The sequence below is a fragment of the Mus caroli genome, unplaced genomic scaffold (genome assembly GCF_978045245.1).
Source record: "Mus caroli unplaced genomic scaffold, Mus_caroli_1 scaffold_12, whole genome shotgun sequence".
Lineage (NCBI taxonomy): Eukaryota > Metazoa > Chordata > Mammalia > Rodentia > Muridae > Mus > Mus caroli.
In genome coordinates, this window is record NW_028227267.1 from 36,332,118 (window position 1) to 36,349,668 (window position 17,551).

The 17,551-nt window shown below is 42.0% G+C and overlaps 1 pseudogene; it reads right to left on the bottom strand.

The window, feature by feature from the left end:
* Positions 1-6,477: 6,477 nt before the first annotated feature.
* LOC147001734 (uncharacterized) lies at positions 6,478-11,315 on the bottom strand (annotated as a pseudogene).
* Positions 11,316-17,551: the final 6,236 nt, after the last annotated feature.

Genomic DNA, 17,551 nt, shown 5'->3' on the forward strand with positions numbered 1-17,551 from the left:
TGGACATTTTTTACTATATTAATCCTGCTCATCAATGACCATGGGAGAACTTTCCATCTTCTATGGTCTTCTTTGATTTCTTTGTTCAGAGACTTAATGTTCTTGTCATACAGATCTTTCCCTTGCTTTGTTAGAATCACACCAGGATATTGTTTGTGAACTATGTAGTTTTTAAAAATTTCTTCCTCAGCCTAATTATCCTTTGAGTAGTGGAAAGTTCCTGGATTGTTTGAGTTAATTTTATATCCATTGACATTGCTGAAGTTATTTATCAGCTGTAGGAGTTCTCTCCTGGATATTTTGGGGCTCATTTATGTGTAATATCCCATACTCCTCAAATTGTAGTGTCTTGAATTTTTCCCTTCCAATTTGCATCACTTTGATCTGCCTTTTTTGCCAGATTGCTATGGCTAAAATGTCAAGGACTATGTTGAATACATAGGGGAAGAGGGGGAAGTCTTTCCTTGTCTCTGATTTTAATGGGATTGCTTCAAATTTTTCTCCATATATTTTTATGTTGGCAACTGGATTGCTCTATGTTGCTCTTATTATATTCATATATAGACCGTGACTTTCTGATTCTTCCAATGCATTCACCTTGAAGTTGTATTGTATATTGTCAAACACTTTTTCAGCATCTGATGAGATTATCCAATATATTTTAAGATATTTTATATAGGGGATTACATTGATGGATGTTCATAATGAGTCATTCCTGCATTTGTGGGATGATACAGCATCTAATGTGATGATCAAGTAAAAATTTCTTAAATTTATTACATAGTATATTACTTTGATGAATTCCAAAACATTGAATCATTCTTACATCCTATGCATGATGCCTATTGGATCATGGTGAATGATCATTTGCATGTGCTATTAGATTCAGTTTCCAAGAAGTTATTGTGTATTTTTGCATCAATATTTGTTATGGTTTTTATATGCTCAGCCCACTGAGTGGCAATATAAGAAGGTGTGGCCAAGTTGGAGTATAGTGTGTGGTCAAGACCCTCACCCTAGCTGCCTGGACATTAATGTTCTATTAGCAGCCTTCACATGAACATGTAGGACTTTCAGCTTCTCCTGCATCATGCCTTTCTGGGTGCATCCATGTGGCTCCCTTGTTGGTACTTGACTGATCCTCTTAACCTGTAAGACATCCACATTGAATTGTAAGGGAAGCTGCAGTGCAGCCAGATTTGGAGGAGTCCCAAAACCCTCCTGGAACCCTCTTCCAAGTCATGGAGTTTGTTCAGCAGCCATCCGTCTGCAGGAGTCACGGTGTTGTTCAGAGTCACACCTCTTATCTAAAGCTTTGAAGAACCACCTATCTGAGGGCCAGAACCTCTTGTGGGTATTTGCTGATGCAGAGTTAGAAACAGCTCTACTAAGCACTCAGCCTGATACACAGAGTCCTAAGGGGAGACACAGCAAATACAGAGGTCTGAAGGAAAGGACAAAGTACCCAAAATCTGAGTATCTAAGGCTGTACCCTCAGATTAGAAAAGAGAACAGAAAAAATGGAGAGAGAACCCAGTAAGTGGCAATGGGGAGAAGGGAGGTGATGTGTTCCTGGTGGTCATGAACTCTGCAGAGAGTTCACAGCAAATTTCAATGTGGATTTTGAAAGTAGAAAATGTTCCCTTTGTTTTAGTACATCCACCTTGTTTGGGCAGATAATCCATGCAGGAAGGCTGAGAAAGGGCTAAGAAAGAAAGTTGACCTCAGAGAAACAGGAGGACTGGGGTTCTCTAGTGTAGTATACTGTAGTGTGGTGAGGGGTGGTGTGTTGTGGTGAAGTGTAGTGTATACTCGTGTAGTGTTTGCTGCTTGGTATACATGAGGCCCTGGGCTCCCTCTCCAGTTTAGCCCACTTAGAGAAGCTGAAGTTAGAACATCAGTTGCCAGATTTTAGGAGGGTGATGGTGGACTGGGATTTGCAATCTCAGCTACCAAGGGATTATCTCTTCTATAGACATTTGGTGGGTTGCAATGGGCCAAATATCTCCAAGTAACTGCTAAAGAGTAATAGATATGTTCTCAACACACAGAAAATAATGAGATAGATGCCTGAATTGATGGCTGTGCCAGATACCATCTTCTTCAGCAATGTGGTCTGACCATTGACTTCCAGAGAGGAAGGAAGAGCAATGGAAGCAGTCTTTAATGATTGGGGAGTGTGTATGAGACTCAGTGATGAGCAACTCCAAACAGATAAAGCAAACCTGGCCCTGGGCTTTTCATTGGGTAGTATATTATGTTCAGGGGAGGAATTGTCAGAGCATAATAGGGTATTTTCATTTAAACCTCCTTTATATGGGTTTGTGTATTATAAAGCTTCTTAAATTGTAGGCTTACAGGTGGCCTTTCAAAAGTCTGCAGTCAGTTATCCCACCTCCATACTACTTCCTTGTCTTAGTGTTGTTTTGCTTTCTGGTCTGCAGCACAGGTGTGGGAAACCCACTGGGCAGACCAAATGCAGACATGGTAGATTGTATGTATCCTAAGCCCACTGTCTGGTATTGACCTGGATTGAAATGCAATTACACTACTTAGGGGGTGGAAGAATGTAGCCTTGGGCAGGGAGGTGGAAGCTGAGGTTCCCTGACACCTTGGAGTCCATTTGACAATGAAAACCACAGGCAAGAGTAGAGAATGGAGGTTCTGAATTCCATGGGCCTATGTTAAGGAGTCTGGGGACAGGGACCCAGGAAATCCTGGACATCCAGACAGTGCTGGGTTGCAGGGAGTTTATAGCAGGTTAGAGCCTGCTGGCCTGCAAGGAGACCAGGCCAAGGGGTTCTCAGAATCTTGGACATGCAGGTACTGCTAGAAGTCACAGAGGAGCTGAGCATGTAGGAGGCCAGCAGGCTGAGAACTAGCCCTGAAAACAGGGAATGGGAAATTCTGGGTTAGCTCAGAGGTGGCTAGTCCAGGAGTATTAAGGGGCCTTCTGTTGGAGACTTAGATGGCATGGCTCTGTAGGCAAAGGCTTTTTCTCCGTATAACCCACAGTTGGTTTGATGAGAGAGACAGTCCTTGGTTCTAAACTGTTTATTGATTGTTTTTCATGGAAATGAAAGCATAACACGTCTTGAGGTTAGACTAGAAGTTAAGTACCTTCTGAGGAAGGATTGTCCAGGAAGGGAAGCTTATTGACTAAACCCTACCATCTTCTAGGTACCTCATTAGTAGGGGGAACCCTATTCTGTTCTAAAAGACCACAGGCCATGTTCCTATGTAGAGATTTTGGTCCCATGAAAGAGGCCTGGTAGGAAGCAGGTGACACTTTTGCCATCTACTGTGGGTCTGGGACTTCCAACCCACTCAACCTTACCAAATTCCTGACATGGTGCTCTACTGTCCCAGGTCTTTGAGTTTTATTGATGTGAGAAGACACCAGGACCAAGGCCACTTTTCATTGGGACTGGCTTATAGGTTCAGAGGCTCAGTCCATTGATTTCAAGGCAAGAAGCATGGCAGCATCTAGACAGACATTACTTTGGAGAAGAAGCTAAGAGTTCTATATCTTATTCTGAAGGCACCAAGAAGACTGTCTAACTGGTGTTTAGTAGGAGGGTCTCAAAGCCCACCCTCCACACTGACACACTGTTTCTAACAAGGCCACAACTCCTAAAGGTACCACTCCCATGATCAAGCATATTCAAGCCACCACACTCCTCTGCAATCTCCCAAGATATTTACCTCACTCGGTCCTACTGTTTTCCTTTTTTCTCCTTCACCAATTATGTGTTCTATTATTTTCTTGAAATATCCTCCTATAACTCAACACTATGCATTACCTTCAATGGATACTGCAGTTTAAATACACATCTCTAGACATTCAAAGTTACCATCAACATAAGACACATCATATGGTATTTGTCTTTTTGGGTCTGGGTTATATCACTCAAAAAGATTATTCATGTCTCCGTCCATTAACCTGTAAATGTCATTTATATTGTCACAGTTCATTACCATTGTGTATATGAACCATATATTCATTATCCTTTCATCAGTTATATTTACGTCTGGGTTGTTTTGATGTCCTGCCTATTGTGAATAAATCAGTAAGGAACATGAGCACACCCAGGTCTCTGTCTTAGGATAATGCCTTTGGCTATATGCCCTGGAATAGTGGCTGACTCTGTGTTCACTTGCTAGAAAGAAACAACAGGACCATAATAGGCCCTTTTAAGGAGAGCATTTAAATGCGGGTCTGCTTACCATTTCAGAATTTTATTACATTTTTGTCTTGACAGAATCATGCACAGGCAGACATGGTGTTGGAGAAGTAGCTGAGAGTTCTGGATCTGGATCTGCAGGAAGCAGGGATACTGGCCCTGAGCTGGGCTTTTGAAACTTTAAAGCCCACCCCCACAGAAGGCCACAGCTCCAAATTCAATCAAATAGTGCTATACCCTATTGACCAAGTATTCAAATCTATGAGCCTATAAGCATTCTTCTCATTCACACCACCACAAATAGTACAGCTGGTTCATATAGAAGATCTATCTCTAGTAATGTTTTCCAGAACATTTCTCCTGTTTTTTGTAATGACTGTACAGGTGAATATATGTTCTCTTACCCCACACTCATGCCAATAGTTGTGGTCCTTAGTCTATTGGTAATAGCCATTCTGACTGCAGTAAGATACAAGGTTAAAACTATTTTAATTTGCATTTTCCTATGAGGAAGGATATTAAATGTGTAAATACATATCTATGATCCATTTCTTTCTCTTTCTTGAAGATTCTGTTCTTCAGTTCGACAGAACATCAGAAGGGAGTGTGTTTGAGACTGCGACTCTCTAGTTAACCCTGCTGTCCCAGAATCTAGTACATAGACCAGACTGTCCAGAGGCTCATGCAGTTCTTCTTGCCTCTGCCTTCTGACTGCTGGGATTACAGGTGTGCACTACCATGTACAGCCATAGAACATTTTGAAATGTTTAAATTTATAATGTTTTAATATTTAACAGGCAGGTTTTCTGGTGTTTGGTTTTAAACACCATCTGATTGTCTAGAAATGAACTCTCTGTCATGTGTACACTTAGTAAAGATCCTCTCCCATCTTGTAGCTGATCTTTGCATTGATTAAGAGTTTCTTTTGCTTTCTTATTCACTGTTTTATTGCTAGGACACATCTTGACCAGGATAACGTATAAAGAAAATATTCAATTGGGGTTGGCCAACAATATAAAAGGGTGATCGAGGATTGTCAAGGTGGGGAACGTGGCAGTAGGCAGGCAGGCATGCACACAGGCATCATGGAACTAGAGGAGTAGATGAACTTGCATCTGATACATATAGAGGAGGCAGAGGAAAGACATAGATAGATACAGATTGACAGACAAACAGAAAGACTGAGGCAGAGACGGAGACAGAGACATTACAGACTGAGATATAGAGAAAAAAGAGAGAAACATAGTGAGATAACAGAGACAGAGAGAGTGACAAAGACAGGGACAAAGACAGAGGCAGGGATTGGCATGAGCTTTTGAAACCTCAATGCCAACCTCCATTGTCACAACTCCTCCAGCAAGTCCGTATCTACTAGTCCTTTGTAAAACAGTTCTATGAAGTAGGTATCAAACATTCAATTATGAAATGAACTTTGAAGGTCATTTTAATCCCAATAACTTCATTTATAATTCAGAAGATTTTAATTACTCAATGTGAATATTTTTGTTTCCTGAGATGTATTAGAGAAATACTGTTGTGTTTCTAATTTGTTTGTCTGACGTGGTCATCCACAAGAGAGTACATTATGACTGTAGCTAAATTTTTGACTATAGAGATAGAGCATGGATACTTTTTCCATCCTGACATCCAGATCCACACAGTTTAATACATTATCCACATCAAAAGCTCAATTTTATGTGGAGATCTGGCTGGCTGGGCACTACTTATGAAGCCTAAACAACATAATACTTGAAGAGTCCCATTCCTGCCTGAAACTTCTAGTGTTACAGGACTATGTATGAACCACACATAAATGCAGAATGTCCTTATAATAGAAATAATTAGAGATGATGTTTTATCCATAACAATATACTAATTTTATTCAATAAATTCTTAACGTGGGGAGTCAGTTTATACAAGATATAAACTTAGCAAAATGCAAATTAATTACATTAACAAAAAGATAATGAATATATATTGAAACTTCAAATGAAAACACAGGAAAACCAAAGACCCAAAGAAATCAAAACTCTAACCAAAAACCAAACAAAATAATTAAGCTAAGCATCATTCTCTTGCTGCAGATGTTCAGCACAGACCCACAGCCTGTTGCTGGCCTTGGTGAAATAGTGCAAAGGCAGTCACTGATGGTAATAATCTGTTCAAGATGAATATAGGCATGCCTCATTGGGGTGGGTGTTCTGCTCATGGACTAGTCCTTCAAGGCTAACATGAGAGATGTTACAGATGATACCTCAAAGTTTTTCAAATTCACATGACTGACCACTATGAATTATATCTTGATGACCCAACAGGACCTGCCAAAATTGGCATTGTCAGAGTCCTGCTGGATGCCCAGCAGATCTTGATGTATCTCAGTACTTCTCTGAAGCCTTCCAAACAGGCAGTCTTGCTGGATGAGATGCTAGACAAAATAAAGGCCTCATTACCCATAGCAAACTAAAAAAGAAGAAAATGCAGCCCAAGATTGCCATGGTTACAAGGATTAGATGCAATGGTGGTTAATTTGCTTTGCACATCCAGTGCTCCTGGTGAACAGTTGTGTCGGAGCAAGATCTTGACCTGGTCTCTGATCTGTTTGAGCTTCTGCAGAATATTTCAGACCTATGGGAGGAAGAGAAAAAAGCTGTTGAGATCTTGCCATGTCAGCGATCCAAGAAACACCAGCTTTACTCATCAGGATAATCTAGTATGACCTTTCATCTGAGATCTTTCCTGTATCCCCATAGGAGAAGGGGCAGAGAGCACCTGGGCCTGGATGTTTTTCTCAAATGTAAAAAATTGCTTGACACTGAATTGTGAACTACACACTGTGCTGGAGTTAAAGTAAAACACCACATTTCTCCAATAGTCTAAAGTTTATATTGAAAAATAAGTGTGTATCAGTGTCTGAATCTAACATTGAACAGAGGCCTTCTAAGGAGCCTAGCAAACTTTGAAGTGAAGTCTCTTATTATTTCTGGAGTGCAGAATCCTTCCTTGGCTCTCCTTGTGAACCCCTATATCTGGGAATCCCCAGAGAAACAATCTCACAGGAAATCCATGCACACTGAAAAGATACTGTAATCAGCAAGAGTGTGCTTCATGCAATTCTTCCCAAGGGTAAGCATTGAACTCTAAAGGAGATACTCATGAAGGAAAAAACAAATGCAAAACCAAAAACCAATAGCCCTGCTATGTGTATGGCTCCTTAGATACTGCCATCCTGTACTAGTACTTCATCTCAGAGACATCGAAAGGACACTGCATCTTTTCAGCCAAGCCATGACACACACACACACCCATACACACGTACACATACACAATAAAATTGGAGCCTGCCCTCCTGTCCTAGGAGAGGACAGGCCCAGGCTCCTCTGGATGAGTTGCCATAGAGCAAAAGAGAGGGCCTGATTCCTAGATAATTCAGGAAATGGCATCCTGAGGCACCTCTCCATACCATAGAGCCTCGAGGGGTTGCTGTCAGGGGTCCAGGATCTACTCTGCCTAGAGTGGCAAGCTAGAGGTGGCCAACTGGGATGGGGAGGAGAGGGCATGAGAGAAATCCAATTTCTTCAAAAGAGGATAACTCCACAGAAAGTCTTGGAAATGATCACAGAAGTGTAAAACTGGATGAGACATAGGAGAGAGCCTGGATAAGGTGCAGGATGGTTACATAGGCTTGACTGTCTTTATGATTACACATTAGGGCATTCTGCCCATGATGCTTCATTCATCCTACCTGCTGCTGCTTAGTATAGTGGTCTTTGATCTTCTGGCTGCCTTCTTTACATCGTATTTTTGTTGCTATGTTGCATTCTTCCAATGCAGTCTGATCCCTTAGCAGCTGTCTGTTCTCACTCCTCAACATCCTGACTTTGTGCTGGATGAGCTTAGATTCAATCATGAGGTGGCAGTTCCTGAAGCTGAACCACAAACAAAACATGGTGGTTACAGGCAGCATCCATCCATCTTCCTCCCATTCCTCCAAGCACCATTCCTTCATCATGGGCCCTGATCCTCAGACAGCCCCAGACAAGTATCCAGATTGGCCATAGAGGGAGATCAAATCCAGAGGACTGCCACTTTCCAGAAGACCCAAGGTACTTTTGAAATCTCTGACACCAACAGGGACTCATGTATCTCTCAGAAAAGAACATGGTGTCTATATGTGCTTATGAGTCTGTGGTATTAAAAAACCACCTGTAGGTATAGGGCAAAATTCTCTATGAGTGAAGAGACCCAAGCATCATACTATCTTTCTATGTTTCTCCTGGAAACCCCTTCTATGTATCTACTTTCAGAGCTCAAGAGGTCCAAGGTTGAATGATATCTCCATCATGGTAGAAACCTTTCAATCTTGAGGATACTGAGTTGGAAAGGACAGTGACTTGAGGGGCTACCAGACTCTTCACACTTGGTCAAAATGACTCTAAGATGTTAAAATCTTAGTGCCTCATTTGAAGGAGGCAGGCTTCCTCTTTAGAGACTAAGAGTATAGAACCTGAGCCCCATGTTCGTTCAAAGACAAGGATTGTCAGACATATCCTGGGCCTAGTTCTTGGGTCATGACCCTGTTAGTCACTCACCAGTAGAACTGATTTTCTTTTCACTTGGACAAGGCCTCACTGATGTCCTGGGGCATTCTCTTCAGGTCAGTCATCACCTGGTCATGTTGCATCTCAAGCATATATGTCTCAAAGTTGATCCTGTGGGAGGGCATGGCCCAAGCAACAAATTGTTCCATGAACTAAGGATACAAGGATCATTTCAATTCAAGCTGAATCATGTACTACCCTACCCCATATATGCCACTGGACCTAGCTCCTTGTTACCTTTTCCACTTGGTGCTTATTAAAATTATTGCTCTTCAGCTTGGGTCAGTAAGCACAGGGAAGAAAAAGCAGGGTGTTGATCTGCTTCAGCTCCCTGAAGGGGTTTGAAAGAATAGACTAACTCTCCCAGAACTTTCCAGGAATCTGTGTCACAGGCCTGGGTCCACGTTAAACCTGTATTATTCTCCTCCTGGTTTTAGACAAGGAATTCCCAATCCTTGGTTCTATTGCTACAAAAATTCCCAAAGGACATAATCATATCTACAGGGAAAAGCCTTTATAACACACCAGGAGATTCCAATGTGCATTCACGGTGAGCACAGAGGTCAAGTCCTCTGCTACTCAGAATGAACCTCCCTGGCTTCCTCACTGTTATTGCCTGGAAATGGAGTCTTGGAAAACTCAATGATATATCACATGACACAGACTCTCTAGATCTTAAGCTGCACACACAGGAACACACACAAACAGGAACACATACACACAGGAACACACACATCCACAAACGCACACACAAGCTCACATGCAAACAGTATCTCTCTCAGTCTCTGTCTCTCTGTCAGTATCTCTCTCTGTCTCTATCTCTTTTACACACACACACACACACACACACACACTCACACACAGACAGAGGCAAGACACAAGAGACACACACACAAGACCCACACACACACACAATCAGAATGCCAAATAAATAAAATGATTTGGCTTTATCTGAGAGTATAATGAACAAAATTTGAGAAAAGCAGTGATGAACTGCAGCCAATCCAGTCATACTGAGAGACAATATGTGGGACAGCCCGCTCCAGCTGTTGACAGGACCATTTGGACCCAAATTATAGCCTGGTCAATTATGGAAAGGATTGGCTATAAACAAACATTACCTAGCAACTCCCACAAACCAACACCTGTGTAAGCTTCTTAAATGGCAGGATGAGAGCTCACACATTACTGCCTTCATCCCCTGACTGTGATTCATGCCACAGCCTCTGAATTACTATTGGAGGAATGAAAAGTGCCTGTGACCCCATCTCACTCCTATCTGAACTTGAAGTTCTGTGTCGACAGTCCAATCAGCAAAATTAATTTGGATATGCAGACAGCCTGGAGTTGTAGCCACCTGTGTTATGAGGGAATCTGGGCTTAACAGGGATGGCCCAAGATAGTCATCAGAGAACTGGGCATAAAGACTACCTGTCATTTAAATCCTTGTTAGTGTAATTGGCCAAGATTCCCTGAAGTTCTTCTCTGGCATTTTTTATGTTCTGGAGCTCTCTTTTGAGCTTCTCCAACCTCTCGCATCTCTTCTCCTGCTCATTGATGGTGGGGGGTTGGGGTGATGCCTCCCCAACAGACCCTGAAGGTAGAAAAACACTAGTAACCTTGTAGAGATAATAGGGCAGGGAAAGGGAAACCATGCTTTGTCCCACACAGAAGCCTGAGGAAGAGGAAAATCTAGAGACACCTAGAATCCCTGATAGTGCATCATAGGTTTCTTCAAGCTGGGCTCCTCAGCTAGGTCCCTGTTCACAACCACCATCACTAAACATATGCCTGACTTCCTATTGTAATCGCCCTAGCCCTCAAATGCATAAGCTGCCCCAGGCAAGAATAAGTGGATGGCATTGTCAGCTCATATCTGACAACAAAGTCTGTACCTATTAGCATACTAGCCAACATTTTTCTAGTCTTCTTCAAATGCATGATGAGAGCTCATACACTACTACAGGAACCCCAGACTATGAATCAGTCCACATCACGTGTGTTCCATACCAAAGTGTCTGAGACCTTGATTCATAGGCAGGGGAATAGCCCTCTCTGTTCTTGGCATCACATGCTCATGTAACCTAGAGAAACTATATTAAGATGAAGTGTATGAACACTCTATCCTGAGAACAACCGCTTTCTATTCTCATAGAGCTTGCTCTGCATAATTTTCCATTCAGGAGGAAATTAAGATCTCTCAGCAAAGAAAGTGCAGGCTTTTGAATACCAGGCTGTCTGTAAAACTAATCATCACATATTCTTGACTCTGGTTCTACCATTGAAGAATCTGAAGTATCCAGATCATAATCCCTCTTCCTGGGAGGACCAGCTGAAGCCCACATCCTCTTGGAAGCTCCCCAAAGCTTGCCCAGGACTCACTGTGCCATCTCCATGACCAGTTGTTTCTTGCCCTTTCCCACACTGATGGGCGGCCAGACTCTTTCTGACTTGCTCTGATGTCTGTGTGTATTCTATTCTCTCTCCGAAATACCCTGAGGAGCATGGACAACATGCCTCCTTGGGAACCCATGAGGATCTGAAGGAATACCCCACAAGCTGCTCTGGTTACCACAACATTGGCGACATCACAGAAGATTCTAGGGTTCTCTTGGATACAAGAGATTGTCTGGGAAGTGACTACTGATGATGTCACTGGGAAATTCCATGACCTACTGGCTTACCAGCTTGCCCCATCTTGACCAGTTTCTGAGGTGCCCTTGCCTGGAGTTTCTCTTTTGCCCCTTGGGATACCTCTTGGCAACTTCTCCTTCCAAAGCTAGAGATTTCTCTCTGCTTCACTACGAGTCCAGTGCATTGAATGGGGAGAGTTTGTTAGTGCATTGGAATGGGTCGCTCATCTTTGTTAGGATCCTTTTATGAGGGAGATTCTTCTCCAATATAAATCTACTTCTGGGGTCCATTCATGGAACAAACAGTCGATTTATCCAGGTGTCTCTGTTTCCCAGAGGCCAAAAACCTACTCTTGCACCTTTACTCTTACACAAGTTGAATTATGTTTTAGACTGCAACTGCCTTGGGAGGAGACACTGTTTCAATATATTGAGACATGTGATTTCACAAAATCTCTGATTTACAACCCCATTTCTTTGCAATGAAAACTCCCTTGTACTTGGCAATAGAAGAAGTCACTACAGGGGCAACATCAAATTGTAAATTTTATGTCCCTTCTTCCAGAGCTAAAATCTTACATTCTCTCTATCTCCTAAACAACCAGACAAAATAGGCATCTCTGAACAAAGGCCAAGAGGGACATTGAATGGCTGCTTCCTGGTCCCATTAGCTCTCACTTCTCCAGTATCTACCTTTGTAAGTTCCCAGTTCCAGGCCTGAGTCTGTTGGGGGTTGGAATATGATCCTGTATTCATGATATACCTAAGACTCAATTGGATGGATAGGGGATGAAAGGCCTCGGGTCCAGTGAAACCTCAATTTTAATGGATTCATAATTTCAGAAGGGGCTCTCTTTGGCATTGACATCAGTGCCTTCTGCCTTCTTGACCTGGGTGTGCTGAGTGCATGGTAAAATGCCACCTAACCTCACAGGTGTAAGAGTGTAGATATCATGCAAAGCCTTTCCACATTGATTGTGTTGTCTTTGGCTACCACCTTCGGTTATGGAATATCACTACAACAAGGCCCAAAGGTGTCTGGGGAGATGGTAGGATAGACAGAAGTGTACTCTCTCTCTCTCTCTCTCTCTGGTAGTCATATGAAGAGCCTTTATGGAGAACTGGAGAATATGGCTAATGAAAAAAAATAGTTATATTTTGGCTAGCTGATGATATCTGAGCCTACAAAGCTATGGGGCAGACATTCCAATAGAATAATAGTATAGGGATGAGTTCCTCCCTGTGTTGGGTACAATAGGCCCAAAGTAAGAAGGAGGCTCAGTCCCTGAACTCTTCTGAGAGATTTGTAGTGTTTCCGTTAAGGAACTCTTCTTTACTTTCATGAGACCAGAACTCTGAGGTCTGCATATACCATGAAGGTTCCCATCTATTCCTAAATCATTCACTGTTTATTGACAGCTTTTGGCTATGAATGCTCTGCTATAGTTTGACACAATTCAAAGGGTGTGGTATAATTGTTGGTCAAGTACCTTGAAGAGCTCCTCAGCTACTCTTTTAGAAGTTTCAGACTAGTGGATAAACGCATAGAAGGTTTCATTAAAAAAAAAAAAAAAAAGCATGGACTCTTACTCTCCCCCACCAGAACACACATCAGTGCAGTCAGTTTCCCACATTTGACCATTGTTTGGCCCCTCATATGTTCCCACTTCTGGCAGAAGTATCTGTCTTTACATGTATTTTACTATTAAGATGACATATTGCTTGGAGGAATTGAGCCATGCTGTAAGTCCAGTTATACATACTTTGTTATGAGCAACTTAGAAAGTAATGTGTATGCCAGTCAGGTAGTCTGTTGAAGGTTTGTTTCCAGAAACTTGCCAGTATTTCCTGGCAGAGTGATCCTTCCCTCTGGTGTCCACCACCAAATTTTGGCTTCAGCTATCTTTTAGATATTTTTACATCCCTTATTTCCCCTTGTTTATACAATGGATTCTCAGGCTGCAGTGGGTCACAGTATGTCAACTGAATGTCAGTAGATTCCACTGTTTTTGTTTGTTTGCTTTTTGATTGGTTTATTCGAGACAAGATTTCTCTGTATCGCCTGGCTGTCCTGGAACTCACTCTGTAGACCAGTCTGGCCTAGAACTTAGAAATATGCCTGCATATGCCTCTCAACTTCTGGGATTAAAGGCATGTGCCACCATGCACAGCTTACACTGATCTCAAACAATTTTTGGCATGCCAACTCAGTGACCTCATTACTTGTGACCACAAGGGGGTCATTAAGTTGATGTGCTTTGCCTTGAAACCAAGAGTATCATGGAGGAATTCAAAGAGTTTCCAGGAGAGCCAAGAATTCCTCTTTGTTTTTAATGTACTTTCTGTGAGCATTGATGAGCTCTTCTTCTCCATAGGTCATAATATCCACATATTTATTAATCAAAGCATATTGACATTCCTGGTAAGTGATGACAGGTCTTTTCTTTCACCATAGATTTGGTCTATATATCTTGGGGCCAAATATTTTCACCTGCAATATCTCCTGAAGTCCCTGTGTACCTGGTTCCATATTTAATTGAGTTGTTCCCATCCATGTAGAACATTCACTCAGAATCTTTCATGGGATGTGGGAGTGTCCAGTATGTTGAGACGGATCTGTTTCTTCATGTTTGTTTCCTCATACAATTATTGATGAGCTTCTGTGGGTTTTCATCTGTCAAGATGTTAGCAGATGTGATGACAGTGGGTTTTTCAAAGTAGATTCCAGGATATTCAAAGAGTAGGACTTTGACCCTTGCTTTGAACAGCCAGAATTTTGGTGTTGCTTTGAGAAGAACCTCAACTGCATGGGGTGATGTAAATATAAGATGCTGACCCGGAGAGAACTTCTCTGCTTCTTTCACTAGATAGTGGGAGCCACCAAGCTCTAAGACAAGAGGACCAGCCTGAGGATAAAGGATTCAATATCTTGACAGGTCTATTAGAAACTTCTCACAGACCTAGTATAGTACTTCAGGCTCACCCAAGGAGTTCTTGAGGGTCATTGCTCTTCATTTGGTTCCCAGGCTCTGCTGTTCTCTGGGCAAGATAATAAGTTTACTCAGTACTAATAGGACCTTCTTTGAAGGAACAAGGATGTGGCATACAATTGGCTTGGGTAGTCCAGATACAGCCTTTTTGCACATGATACTTGATTGCTTAGTTCAGAGGATATTTGCTCTTTGGGCCATGCACTTCCACAGGATGAACATTGAATTCACCATCATTAAATCACAACATGGGAAGACAATGTTGGATATGGAAAAAATGACCCAGTCAATAAGTGATATCATAGAGAAGTACAAGGAACTCATAGAAGATAACTATTCCTGCAGGTGAGTCCCTGACACAGGTAAGGAGAAACACTAGGCAGGGAATGCTGGTGGCCTTCTAGGACTTTGAACAAAAATAAGGGCTCTAGTTCTATACTACCTGTTTCTTTTTTTAAAAAAAAATTATTTATTATATGTGTAAGTACACTGTAGCTGTCTTCAGACACTCCAGAAGAGGAGGTCAGATCACATTACGGATGGTGGTGAGCCACCATGTGGTTGCGGGAATTGAACTCAGGACCTCCAGGAGAGCAGTCAGTGCTCTTAACCTCTGAGCCATCTCTCCAGCCCCACTATCTGTTCCTTAATAGGAGCCCTCCCTTGAGGCAAGGGTCTTGGATTTGTACCTCTTGGACTCAGTTTTCTTCGGTGTGATGAGTGTCCAAGACACTCCAAACTTTATTCTTAATAATTCAGGATCCTCTGCATAGATACCATTTCCACCATGCTGGGAATATCAAGCAACCCTGAAACTTTAGGATTCTGACAGCAGATTCAAAGTTCTGGGATCCATGACAAAAATGGAAAGAGTTTATACCTGTTGGGTCTTCTCTTCTCCCTCAGAGTGTTTTTGCCCTTTCCCTGCTGATTGTTTTCTGGTACCCAGACATGTAAGCAACCATGAGGAACATTTCCTCTTCAGTGATGTACATGGAAAACTGTTGGTGTTAATGATTTCCGAAGTCCTTTGAGTCTTGTGGCATGTGGCTGATCTCTGGATTTGACCTACCTCGATTTGGTTTATACATGTTGGGTCTTCTCTTCTCCCTCAGAGTGTTTTTGCCCTTTCCCTGCTGATTGTTTTATGGTACACAGACATATAAACAACCACACTATTGATGATACGGTTTTCTGAAGTCCTCTGAGTCTTGTGAAATGTGGCTGATCTCTGCATTTGACCTACCTCTATTTGGTACTGATGGGTATAATGTGGACTCTAGTCTGAGTCTGTCTGGGGATCAGGACTCTTGTAGGGATCCTAGTTGTTAAAAGAGTGGCAGAGAAATGTAAGCTTGCTTGAAATGATCATTTTTTGTTTCTTTGTTTGTGGATCAGCTTCAGGCACTGTTACCTCGTGAATGACTGCAATTAATTGAAGGAAAGAGTAAGGATGTTGCTGAATGAGAACAGGAAGCTGCTGGTGGGGCAGGCTGAACAGGAAGCATCCTATGGTGAAGAAAAAGGTTCTGTGATGAGGCCAGCAAGAACATCTTGGTCAGAAGTGCCAAACAGCAGCAGGTAGGGTGATGTGTATCAGAGGCAGATTGCCCTCATGGCTCACTATAAACAAAGACAGTCCAATGTAACAGTCCACCAACTTACCAGGCACTTGCCTATGTCTTCTCCAACTGTTTATTTATGGGATCATCTACAAGGCTTTTTGTGGAGGTAGCCTTTATCAAGAAACTGTTAGTTTGAGAAGCAAATTTTTCTGTTCTACTAGAATGCAGTTCACTAGGGGAGATAAGTTGATTACACATCACGACTCTATATGACATTGAGTTTGAAGGGAGCTGTGTTGGAGCCCTTCTTTAGAATAGTAGAGTGCTTTGCAGGAAGATGTAAAGGCCTTCAAAAGTTTTGTGGGGAGCATGTGAGATTTCAGGTAGGAAGTAGTTTGGAAGGATGAGAGCTTAGTGGGATTGAGAAATAAGTGGATTTCATTGTTGCCTTTTGGAAGTTTTTGCCCCCCACCCCTACCCTTTCCCCTGTAGATCTTGATTCACACTGAGTGAGCCTGAGTAGCAGCTTGTCAGTCCTATTTTCTTTGAGTGTTGTTGGAGTTGGAGTTCCTGGGCCTTGTGGTCTGGAGCTGGCTTGATGAGCAGGGATGTAGGAAAGGCTTCTCACAATCTCACTTTGTGTGAGAGTTTTGAGAATTCATGAAAAAATTTCACTCTATATACTCCTCCTTCTGACCAAGAAGAATGTTGTCTAGATCTTTCTATTTCCCTAGTAAGAATACCAGAGTTGTATTTCTCAGTTGAAACACCTGCTCTGCATTGTCTAAATTTTTGTTCCACTAGCATGACAGATTCTTCATTGTTTTTTGCTCCCTTATGATTTTATGGGTGTGTGTGTGTGTGTGTGTGTGTGTGTGTGTGTTTATGGATGCTTATGCAAATATGTACCTTTGTGGGTATTTTGTAAGGCCAGTTAAGGACATCTGATTTTGTGTAGTCATTCTCTAACTTGGTTCTTTGGGCCTACGTCTCTCAATAAACCTTATACTTCCTGTTGTTTGATGTCCAGTAGAGTTTTCATTTCCTGTCCACTACCAGGTGGAGATTGTCTCTTATTTATATCAACAAATCATTAAACAATAATACTATTTTTAAAATTAGTATTACATTTCTTAATTTTTCCTGCTTCGAGTTATTGCCTGGGAGATTCTGGCTTGTCTTATTGGCTTAACCATGGGCATACATAGAAGCCTACAGTGCTCACTCTGCTGACATTGTTTTGCTAACTATATTTTGGGCATGGCTTTGTTTCAGGATAGATTCTCAATCAGAGTTGTGCAGAGTGCTGCATTTCAGAAATGTCACAGCAGGTCATTTAACTAGATTTCTCCTGACTAATTTTGAGGATGATTTAATATCATATAATAAGTAATGTGTTGAAAAGTTCCTGAGTAATGACCAAAAGTCACAGTCTTCCTCAGATGCTAAAAAGGACTCAGTGTAGGTTTAGTGAGAGGGCCTTGATGAGTCAAAACGGGCTTAGTGGAGGCTATAGGTAGAAAGCTCTTTCTTGGCAATTTAGTGCTGTGTTGTTCAGGATATCTGTGTAGAGCTTGTAAT